General features: G+C 41.4%; 1 long non-coding RNA gene across 1 annotated transcript; it reads right to left on the bottom strand.

Annotated features, from left to right (window-relative positions):
* Nucleotides 1–863: 863 nt before the first annotated feature.
* LOC123374124 lies at nucleotides 864–10045 on the bottom strand. Its single transcript, XR_006581013.1, has 3 exons — nucleotides 9866–10045; nucleotides 7321–7397; nucleotides 864–967 (listed from the first exon to the last, which is right to left on the bottom strand). It is a non-coding gene; the product is annotated as an uncharacterized LOC123374124 (long non-coding RNA).
* Between the last annotated feature and the right edge of the window lie 2551 nt (nucleotides 10046–12596).

The following is a 12596-nucleotide window of genomic DNA, read 5'->3' on the forward strand; positions in this document are numbered from 1 at the left end:
AAGTTAGAGCATGTGGGAGAGGATGGCTTCTTTTAGAGGAGGACTTGGAGGGGCATTTCTCATGTTTCTTGTGAGAGTGTTTGCTCTTACCTTCCCTATGTTTTTGTTTGAAAGAATCTTTAGTCCCCAGACCAGACACCACCATGCTGGGAGGTGATCTTCTTGGTGCCTCTGCCCATCGTACAGGTGGGTCTGATAAGCCAGGATCGGACTGAGGCCTCATTGCATAGTCCATCAGAAACCTTCTAAGCCTGTACTCATGGGCTTGATGGGTTTGGCTAGGAAAAGACCAGCAAATATTGCACTGGGAGGAGGGATAGTTCAGTGGTTTGAGCATTGGCCTACTAAACCGAGGGTTGTGAGTTCAAACATTGAGAGGGCCATTTAGGGATTTGGGGCAAAAAAAAAAATAGTTGGGGATTGGTCCTGCTTTGAGCAGGCGGTTGGACTAGAGGACCTCCTGAGGTCCCTTCCAACCCTGATATTCTAAGTTATGAGCTTCCCTGATATAATAGAGGCAGATATCATTGTCACGGAGCAGAAAAGCCCAGAGGCAGGCCACACAGATCTTGGATTCTGGGCATACTAGGCAAGCCATACAGTGGGTGCTTATTCTGGGAGCAAACCCATCAGAAAAGTTTAAAGTTGGAGATAGTGAGTATGCCTGAGCTTCCAAGGAAGAGAAAAGGTTCCAAGGAAATACAAATGGGGACAGGTGAAACCAGATACCCAAATTCAGCAAAGGAATTTTATGAATATATCTACTTCAAAGTAATTGATTTAAAAGTGTCCAGTATTCAATCAAGATTTGAACAGAGAAGCTACATAATCTTGAAACTCATAATTCAAAAAAAAACAACCCCCAAAAAAACAAATGCAAGTTCAAGATGTCCTTCAATGGTATAGTCCTGATTTCAGCCATGATTGCCTGAATACTCAGCTTCATCTCTTGCAAGCCAGTTGTCATCTTACAGGAAAAAATGTGAAAGCCAGTTCAGAAATATCTCAGTTCACTCAGCCAAACTAAACATCAGCTGTTTTCCAAAGTGATGAAGTTTATAAAAATAATTTTGATGGTACCCACAACCAATCTTATAAATAAGCATACACGGCTTCAGTTCACAATGTTCACCCTGCATTTGCATATATCTGCAATGCTTGTGACACATCTTCCCTGATTTGGAGGCCTGTAATTAAACTCAGAACTTTAAAAAAACCCAAACAATATTTTGCACATCTCTACTAAATATAGCAGCAACTGCTGGCAAGGCCAGCTCCAGCTTTTTTGCCACCCCAAGCAGTGGAAAAAAAAAATCTGACTGAGGTGCCGTCGAAGAGGAACACAGGGAGTGAAGGACCCACCGCCGAATTGCCATCGAAGACTGAAGCGGGCTGATTGAGCTGCCGCTGCCGCTGACCCGGACATGCCGCCCCAACAACAGACTGACTGCCGCCCTTTTCTAATGGCTGCCCCAGGCACCTGCTTCCTTCGCTGGTGCCTGGAGCTGGCCCTGACTGCTGAAGTTCTTCATTAATACAATCTAAACTGACCAGAGAAGCACCTGAATAATATGTTTCAAACCCAACAAATCCTCCAGCAAAACCAGGATTGGCATCTCTGAAACTTCCAATTTAAAAAACAAGAAGGAATTTCAAAAATTCTTTTCAGGCCTTCTTTATACATCATACAAAGCAAAATAAAGGCCCCAGGCTCAAGTTTTTATAAATATATTTTGGGTCATCTTTAATAGAACTGTTTACTGAATTAATTCACATTGCTGAGCAATATTAGAGGCTGCCAGTAGGTGGCACTATTGTTCCTAGTATCAGAGGAGTAGCCTGTATCCAAAAATCAAGGAGGAGTCCGGAGGCACCTTAAAGACTAATAGATTTATTTGGGCATAAGCTTCTTTAAGGTGCCACCGGACTCCTTGTTACTATTGTTCCTGTAAGTTTTATGATAAGATTATATATGAGAAAAGTGAAGAGATTAAAAAAACTTCAAGACAGCAGCAGCAATGACATGTGAGCCAAATTCTGCCCCCATTTTAACACTTCACTGAGTTACACTTTCACATCAGGATGCACATTACAGTTACACTGAAAAGGTTTGCAATAAAGCTCTAGAGGGGTCTAATTAGAGAAAATAAATGAATTACTGTCTGTGATGGATTTGGGGGGGGGCATACTAGTGCCTAGCTAGAAATGGAAAGGGTATTACAAATCTATCCACTCTGTGCCAGCTGTGGCAATATCTGTGCACTCCTGCAGAAGAAGACTAACAGGGACTGATACAGCCAAGTGCCAGGGCCTGTGCAGGTGAACAAAACATTCTACCAGCCTGCCACAGCTAGCGTTCCCAGGGCTTCAGACAAGATGTCAAAGCAGGGCCTCCTGCCCCTCTAATCCTTCCTCTTGCAGCCTCAAGCGCTCAGGGCCGGCTCCAGACCCCAGCGCGACAAGCACGCGCGTGGGGCGGCAGTTGTCGTCAGGGGCGGCAGATTGGGCCGGCGGACCTGCCGCAGTCATGCCTGCGGGAGGTCCACCGGAGCCCCGGGACGACCGGACCTGCCGCAGGCATGACTGCAGACGGTTCGCTAGTCGCGCGGCTCGGCTGGACCTCCTGCAGGCATAACTGCGGCAGCTCAACCGGAGCCGCCGGACCAGCCAACCGTCCGCAGCTGCAGGAGGTCCAGCCCAGCCGCGTGACTAGCGGACCCTCACCAGTCAAGCCAGCGGGAGGTCCGCTGCTCCCGGGGCTCCGGGGCGTCTCCCGCGCATGACTGCTTGGGGCGGCCGAATATGTAGAGCCGGCCCTGCATGCGCTCCTCCTTTTCTCTCTTCTTATTCTTTCTGTCTATCAAGGTCCCTCTTATATTGGTGTCTACCACTGAAATATCAGAGTGTTTTTTCTTTCATTCACCTTGTTCCTGCCTCTCTCTTCCCTTCTGTCACTGTTGGCAGGATTTGTCCCTCTGTCTAATTTTGTTTGGAGTGTGTTCTGGATTCAGATCTGAGAGGCTTACAAGTACTTAGAGATAAGTCAAATTCAGCAATAAAACTGGCAAAAAACACGGCTGACAGGCTCACCCCTTTAGGATTTCCCAGCTTTCCCTATTTATCAGCCTTCATTTTGAAGTGTGAGAAGCTGCTGCCTCCTGGAATAAGTTCCACTGAGGAATATTTTGCAAATCTCTATCTTTGTCTCATAAAAACTCTTTTCTAGTACATTCCAGTATCTGAAGCCTAGTGAAGTTAAGTCGTAAATGCCAATATAAGGCCAGCAGCAGTTTGAAATTCTTATCTCAGTTACACTACTATAAATCTGGAGTAACTCAGATGGTCAACCAATCTATAAAATAAGAATAACTACTTCACACTGCTGTTGTGATGCTTAAATACAAGTAATGGTGCAATGCTTGGAAACTCTGGAATGAAAATACTATAGAAACATTAAAGTATTTGTATTATTTCATTCATTTATAATTACACTTAGGCCTTCTCTCTTGTATTTATTGTACTCAGTGTGCAAATCACTGTTCCACCCCTCCCAGATCCTGTTAATTGGACAACTCTCTGGATGATTCACTAGCTTCAACAAAACTTGTCTTAGTCAGTACCATTTTTAATTGGAAAAAATCTACCTTTTTCTTGAGCTCATTATTTTAGCTTAGTGTGCTAATTATGTGAAAGTCAAAACTCATGAACTGTGGGAGGCAGGAGAAGAGAGGAAGTATATTAAAATACTTTGCTATTTCAGTAAGTCCTGTGGTTTGTATTTATTCTCTGGTTGAGACCAGTTTTTACTTAGATTGATATTTCTTTTAAAAGGTGTCAGTAATAATTCTAAAATTATAAATGAAATATAGTAGGTGTTTGATTAGCTTTCAAGTTGACAGTGTCTGTCTAAAATCTATTACACTTCTACCCCGATATAACGCTGTCCTCGGGAGCCAAAAAAAATCTTACTGCATTATAGGTGAAACCGCGTTATATCGAACTTGCTTTGATCCGCCAGAGTATGCAGCGCCCCCCCCTCCCCGGAGTGCTGCTTTACCGCGCTATATCTGAATTCGGGTTATATCGGGGTAGAGGTGTATAAGAGATAGGTAGTATCTAAAAATAGCTTTGTGTGTCTTAGATCCTTCTACCAATTTTGTATTTTTACAACCATATATTTTAAAAATAGGTCTCTCCCCCCTATTGCTGTGATGACACAACAGGGGAAAGTTATTATACAGGGGAAACGGAGAGTCTGAATATAAACACAATGTTGTCAAATACACAAAGCTGAACTGAAAGCACAAGCATGAAGCAGAAACTGAAAAACAAAATAGAGACAAATTTTCTCTTTGGTGTAAATTGTAACAACAATATAGGCTAAGCTATTCAGACAGAAGTGTAACCTAAGTTGATGGTGTCCCTTTACAGAGACATTGACAAGTTGAAGGGTATTTTTTAAACTGACTTGTTTAAGAAAACTGTTTTCTAATAGAGTGCCCTTTAAATGTTTTGACTTCTTATAAAAATCCTTAAAAATAATTCTACTCCTTTTCCAGCTCCCCTACTGATGTTCAGAACGATCTTTGGGGCAAGTCTGAGAGCAAGGCCACCAAACATGTCCAAGCTCTCTCCTACCACATTTCTCTGTGTACATGCCTGCCTTCTTCCTATTCACTTACAGCTGTTATAGGTGAGCCTTCGCCAGAGCAGCACGAGAGTGATGTTATCATTCTAGTGCATGAGACAGGAAGAGCAACTCACCATTAACAAAACCCTGAAACTGCCTAGATATGAAGCAGTGTCAGTTGCACAAAGTAACCACTGTGTTGTTAACTCTCACAATTTTGTGAGTTTTGCGATAATTGGTATTTCCTCAGCTCCTGGTGTCATGTTATTACATTAGAATCTCAACTTTTTCTTTTGTTAAAGGTTGGGGGGACATTTCTAATTCTCATTTTTGCAAAGAAAAGCTTGAAAAAAAATGACCTGAATTTGCAAGGAAGTTTCAAATACCAGAATGCAAAGGAAAAAAAAAAAACAAAGTGGTTTTTTTTTTTAATCTTCCAGTCTGACATGATTTTAAATGTAAACATTGTAAACATCATGAAAAAAAGGAGAAAAATGTGTTTCCTTCCTGTCAGTTTGCTATAACAAACTCATTTCAATTGTTACCTTGAACAACAGCAGGTACAGCCATTTGTAGATGAAAATGAGATATTCATGCCTTTAAACTTAGATTTTGCTATTAGAAGCTAGACCTTGATCTTTGCAGCAGAAATATTATTTTTACAGCACCTAAGAATGTGCTAGGAATCCTACAGAACATCTGCAAAATGTTATCCCTGCCCCAACAGCTTGCAAGGCTAATAATTAGAGTTACATTTTGTTCCTTTTTTTTTTTTTTTTTTTTTTAAGAGAAACTTCCGTTTTCAAACCTCTTTATTTTTCATCCTACCATAGGTCATCAATGCAAGTCATTAAATACTCCAGCATGAATTTGGAAACAAAGAGCATTGGCAATTTTAATCCTGATTCTTTTCCAGAAGAATGTTCAAATCAGCCAACCGGAGAGAAACAATGGGCCAAATTCTACCTTTGACACATATATATTACTCTCACTGAAATAAATGGGGGTTGTCTGCCTGTTTGAGAGGCAGAATTTAGCCCTCTGTACTGAACTCTCCCCGGAGGCATTTCTAGTTTCCTGGGTATGCTAACAGGATTTCTGGGCAAGTGTGAAAAGGAGCGGATGGGCAGTTTCCTGTGGTTAAACCCAATGCTATGCTTTAAGACAGAAAGAAAAATAACTTCCAGATTCTAGGTGGAAGTAGATAGGGCCACAGCCAGACACAGAGGATGGGGGACAGAGAGATACCCCATAGACATCTGCCCCCTTTCCCATGGAGTAGCAGTGGAGCCTTCTTCTGCCAGGAGGCGGAAGTGGCCCGGAACACACCTCCAGCTGCTTTTGGCGGGCAGTATGTGTATTGGTTTGTTTAATTTACCTTCTCCAAGCACAGTGAGGCCAAATGTTTTACTACAGGCTGAGAACAGGGCCTTTGTGGTAAATAAAGGCTGTGAAGGAATTTGACTGTCAGCTGGCTAGACAGGAGGGAGTGTCTATGTGAGTGAAAAGTGGGGGACACCGTGCTGAAACTTTTGATACATTATTTTTTTGCTGCTTATCTGTTTGAGTTTAGATTACCAAGGTCATTAGGAAGGGAACCATCTTCTATTCTGTTTGTGTATAGTGCCTTGTGCAATGAGGTCCTAACTAGGCTCTTTAGGTGTTACCAAAACACAAACAAGTAGTAACAATACAAGTACACAGTACTGCTGACTGTTAGAACTTTTTCTCATTTAATCATGAGAATTAACATTTTTGAATTCTTGAAGGTCAAGAAAATTTCTCAAACAACCACATTTTGGCCACTCCTACCTTGTCTTAAAATCCTGGAGAAACATGGGATTAGTTAAAATTCACCATATTGACTGGCTATGGTCATATGCTTTGTAATGTATAAGCTGCATAGGTATAGCAAGCTGTATATACTGTAACAGAAAAGTAAACTTATGCTAAAATATTCTAGTGCTTTTCATCCTCAATGTTCACAAAATGCATCACACACACACACAGGTGGAGCTTTACACTTTACTGAATTGCAACTTCCTCGGATGTGGATTTCAGTAGCTATTTAATGCAATACCACAAGGACTGATTACAACAGGAATTGAAGAAAACTACTTTACCTAATTGAAACAACAGAGGCAATTAAAGAAAGCCGAGTGCAATTACCCAAATTGTAATTTGGCCAAGACAGAAGAGAGTTAACAGTCTGCTTCCTATAAAAAGTTGCATAAAGCCTTTAATGATTAGTTTGCAAAGAAACACCCAACGTGGTGAATGTTGCAAAGTTCTGGGTTTTGTTGCAAATTTTTTTTTGAAGTTCTAGCCTTGGCAGGTTGCAGTGTGCTTAGATGGCTTAGCTAGTTCGAAAGATGTGGTGAGGGGGTCTCTTTACCTACAAGGTGAAGCTAGGGTAGTGAGGAAGGTAATATACTAAAGTTACATTTATACCATATGGGGTCTACAGAATCCTAAATTAGACATCACATTGATATATAGTATCTACAGAATTCAACTCAACCTTCTCTATGGAGCTGTGCTCACTGCTTCCATAATTTATCTCAATGGTATAATTCATGTTGATTAGAGAAGACATCACACCGAAAAGTGTTTAGAATAATTTCTTAGGATGAACTCATTCAAGAGGTAACAGCTGAAAAAGGTGAACATGGTGATATTTTCATGCATACCTCAGGTGGCACAGGAACATGAGACTCCGTCACTGGCAGTTCAACATCATCTGTGTGGCTGTGACTACACCCCTTTCCTACACAGATGATAAAGATCCAGAGTCAATAAAATTCTATGTCTATATTTATGATGTTTGTGAATGCTATTACATAACAGGTGACCATATATATCAGAAACACTGGTATGAAAAATAGCAGTAAACACCTTTTATTCTAAATATATAAGGGAAGGCTTAATAGTACGATATTGATCCATAAGAAAGGGTGCAGTGAGGAACAAGGATATATTAAATTGCTTTCCAAAATGTAATTGTTGGCATAAATGGACTCCTTTCTGATAAAGATTGGATGTGGTGATAAGGGTTTTAAATAAGCTTATTCCCACAAGCAATTGTTTCCCATTGTATTATAGCCCCATAGTAGACACTATAGTTCAGGCTGAAGATAGGATGCATTTCCAAGCACTTATAAAATTTGTCAATTTTCAGTTGTTTGCTGTCATGTGATGTAATTGAATGGGACTCTTTCATTTTCAGTTCCTATTGTACTTTATCAACTTCTCTTTTCTAGGATATAGTGTATCCCCTTTAATTAATCCCCCCTCAAATGATGTCTCTGTCCGAAGTGTGTTCTCCTCCACATCTGTTGGCTTTCCCTCTGCCCTTAGTTTAAAAACTCCTCTACAATCCTTTTAATTTTACATGCCAACAATCTGGTTCCATCTTGGTTTAGGTGGAGATCATCCATCCTGTGTAGACTCCTCCTTTCCCCAAAGATTCTCCAGTTCCTAATAAACCAGAATCCCTTTTTCTGTTAGGAAGAAAACTTGATATCACCCCATTGATATATCAGATTTGCTGACATCACCTGGATCTTGTTTTATGAATCACCCAGATCTTGCTTTATGAATACACATTGCGATTGGCTTGGGATTTTTTGTTTTTTTGCCTCAAGACCACAATGTACACATAAATACGAATATATAGCAATCGAGGATACAAAAATATAGCAAAACACACATACCTGCCCTTGATGACAAGTTGTTTTGGTAATGGTTATTTGCTAAAAGGTAAAATGAAAAGAGAAAATAAAAGACAGAAAGGTATGAGACAGCAACAAAGTATGGAGGGAATTAAACCTACTAATATAGTGGGGTATGCAGAGAAAGAACCCACTCCATGAAAGCAGGGATGACTGCCCATCCCTAGGCACCTATGCTGGTCCTATCCCCACACTGGCAGCATGGTTCCAGTAGGAACCATATTGCACTGACTGGGATCCCTGTAACTGCTCAGTAGCAGTCCATGGAGGATTGTAGCAGTCCAAGAGTCCATGAAGCAGTCCAATGCTTCAACCAGCAGTAACTTCCATTAGGATATCAGCTAATATTTCTGTTGGCTGAGGAGGGGACAGTGGCATGGGAGGTTGTCAGTCCTCTGCAATCCCCACACAATTCCAAACGTTGAGGAGTCTCGACCCTGCAATGCACAGCAGAAAGGCTTCTACAGGTGTACAAGGAAAGGGGCACAATACTGTGGTGATGGCATTCCACATCCCTTCCAGGTAAACAGCAAGAAGTCTGCTCATGAAGGGGGGAGTCTCTAGCCCAAATCCAGAATTATTATGAATCCACTGTAGAAATAAATATAGCAGAAACAACTGACAGAGAGAGAAAATCACTGTTGGAAAATAAACACATTCAGTAACTAGCAACACATGAGAAGGTGGAAATGAAATATACATGAGAGATAAATGGCTTTATATTTAAAGGTGACCTGAAATGCTCTTTCCCCGCTGGAAAATTCCTATACAAAATAGAGTGTTAAGCCAATCTAGCTAAAAACTACAGCAGGAAATTTTAAGTGTTATGAAGATGGATTCAAATATTCTATAGTAAGGATTTTATTCTAATGAAGTCTAATAGGATTTTAGAGTAAATTTTAATTGAACCAGATTTAATTTCATTAGAACCCTATTAACTTCTATAAGTATTAAGAAGCCAGTTTTTAAAAAAGTATATGAGAGCGTGTGGCACTGTATGTACACCCCAAACCTGTTTGGGGTGGATCGTGGGTGCGCTGATACAGAGGTTACAATGCGGCCCAATGGCTAGAGTAAAAGCAGCGGCCCTTGGGTTCTGGGCTGCGTGGCCTATTGGCTCGAGACAATATGGCTGCTGTGAGCACTGGGCAGTGTCACCTAATGGCCAGAGTCAATAGCGCAGCCTTTGAGTAAAGGGCTGCATGGCCTAGCAGACAGAGTTTATATAGCAATCCTCAAGTGCAGGGCAGTGTGGCCAAGAGACCAGGGTCAATATGGTGATCTTCAAGTGCAGGACAGTGTGGCCTAGTGGTCAGATCCAGTGGCCATCACCAAAGGGGTGGTGGCTAGGATAGGGAGACCTGGGCCCACTCGACTCCATTGAGTCCCGACCAAGGGCCCTAACAGTGGCAGGGTGGTCCGCCACTGGGTCAGTAGGGACTCCAACTGCAACACGCAGACCTTACACAGGTGAGAGATACCACCTCCCTGGGTCAATTCCTACCAGGCTTCCTGAAACTGCAGTCCATATGACATCAGGGTCTCCACCGCACAGGTAACTCCCTGGGACTCCGACTCTAGCCAGTCAGCTGTAGGCAACAGGTCTTCAGTCTGTGTCTTGGAATCTCTGGCACCCGCAGGCAAGGGCTGTAATGGCTCCTGGGCTGAAGCCTCCACTAAGCATCCTTCCTCCTTGGTGGTCAGCCCCAAACTGAGCTGGGCTGCTCTCCTTTATACTAGCATAGCAGTTGGAGCATGCCCGGCAGGATCTGAGGGGTGGGACTTCCTCCACCCATATTGTGTGATTAACCCTTTCCTGCCTGGTGTGGAGTATGCACACCCAGTCAGAGAGCCCAAGTTATGAACAGGACACATGCCAAAAGTACAAAAACAGTCTAAAATTAGACTGAAAGTCTTGGTAGTTACCATAGTCTGAGTTCAGGAGTTCTCTTAAAACAGCCAATGTCACTCAAAGATGTAAAAAAGAAGGGAGCTGCATTCCTTACAGTGCTTAAAGTTTTATTAGTAATGGCATCTGCTGCTGTAGGAGAAAGACAGAATCTTGAATTCCATGTCTTGGCAGGTAAGTGAAAGAAGAATTGAATTTTGTCTTCAGATATACTCGTTTATAATTTTTAAGTTCACACATATATTTTGTTAATGAATTGGAGTCTGTGTATATTTATTACACACAAAATCAACATGAAAAGAACAGTATTAAGGCTGCAAAGTCAAGCCACAAAAAAGTTAGGAAATCCCAGAGATAAGGTTACCTGTGTTACCTTAATCTCCCCCTGCGTGTATATGCATTATGATACAATATTTATTTATATGTTCACATACTATTTTTCCACAGGAATATTCAGATATTTTAGCTGCTAAAATCTAAAAAGTCTCTACTGAGCATGAACAATCTCCAATTTTACTATAACTTGGTCAAATTTGGGTGGATTTTCAGAGATGACAAAAGGCCTGACAGAGAGCCCTCCCCCGCTGCTAAATTTCAAATTCCTGTTCCAAAGCATGGGGTACTAAAAGTGTTTCAAAAGAAAAGATTGCCGGAAGTTTCTGACATGGCAAAACAATGTGTTTTTCCATAGCCTTGTTACTAGAAACAGCTGGACCATTTTCGCTGTGGAAGACACCTAGCCTGAAAAAAGTCACCCCAAATGATTAAAGGTTGACAAAGATATCAGCAAGTGAAAATGGGGTCTTATAACGGGAAACCTTTATAATAGATGGTGCTACCAGCCCTGCCTATAATTGTCATTATGAAAATTATAGTGGTGCCCAGAGATCCCAGTCAGGGTTGTCTTCTTCACCCTTGTGCTAGTCACTGCACAAACAAATATGAAGGCATGGCGTGGGATTTTTAAAAATGCCTAAGTGAATTAGGAGCACAAGTCTCATTGACTTTCGGTGAGATTTATAGTCCTTATTTAGATTCTTTTGAATAGCCCACTCACAATCCCTGCCCCGGAGAGCTTACAATCTATAAACCATTACATTCCACCCAGTAGTGTAGTTGATGGTAAACACAGTAAACAGAGTTTACCCACTTCTGCATTGGGAAATATAGAGTTTACACACTTCTTTATTTTAATCACTACACCACTGAGTTCACCGTTAATAAGGAGGTAGAAGTTGCCAGTCCAAATCCAGTGGCAGTGGCAGGAAAGTTAGGCTGTTTCATCTATCTGAAATTAATTGGAGGCCTGAGTCTTATTTGACACCACTGATCACCCCTGGATTTCTTTCAACCTTGCTTTTTTCCACCTTTATCTCCCTCCCCAATGAATATCCATGTTTCAGTTATTTTTCCTCTAGATGAGGTACTTGACTTTTTTCCAACATGAATCCTATTTTTTTTTAATTTATGCTCATGCTTCCAATCTATCCCCTTTGTACTATTTCTTTCTTCCCACTGGTATTCAGAACTTCTCCAGATTTATTATCAACTGTAGATTTCATTAACATGCAGTTTACTCTCACTTCTAGCCCATGTATGTAGATATGGGGTCGGCAACCTTTCAGAAGTGATCTTCATTTATTCACTCTAATTTAAGGTTTCACGTGCCAGTAATACATTTTAATGTTTTTAGAAGGTCTCTTTCTATAAGTCTATAATATATAACTAAACTATAGTGGTATGTAAAGTAAATAAGGTTTTTAAAATGTTTAGGAAGCTTCATTTAAAATTAAATTAAAATGCAGAGCCCCCTCGATCGGTGGCCAGGACCCGGGCAGTGTGTGTGCCACTGAAAATCAGCTCGCGTGCCGCCTTCGGCACACGTGCCATAGGTTGCCTACCCCTGATGTAGATGTTAAATGATAACAGAACTCTGCTCCCAACAGCCTGCAGGGAGCCCCTTCAGGACATGTCTGAGGCATATAGGTGGGGGGCGTCATGAGAAAGTTTGCTCTCCTGCTGTCTTTGCCATGCCTGCCCAGTGGATAAGGAGAAGACTTAATTCACCTTCAACTTTGTTAAATACGCTACAATAAATTCATTGTTCTTTATGGGGCTTAAAACAAGTGAACCAGCCTATCAAGGTTTACACTAAGAAATGTATAAATCGTTAATAATTCTTGCACAGTACTTTGCACATCTATAGCACTCAGACACAATAATTCCTACCGTCCTTTGCAAAGATCCTTAACTCCCATTTTAACAAGGAGGAAACTGAAGCAAAGAGGTGAAGCGCTATGCCCACAGCGAGTCAGTGGCAGAATCC

This window comes from Mauremys mutica, chromosome 7, assembly GCF_020497125.1.
Source record: "Mauremys mutica isolate MM-2020 ecotype Southern chromosome 7, ASM2049712v1, whole genome shotgun sequence".
Lineage (NCBI taxonomy): Eukaryota > Metazoa > Chordata > Testudines > Geoemydidae > Mauremys > Mauremys mutica.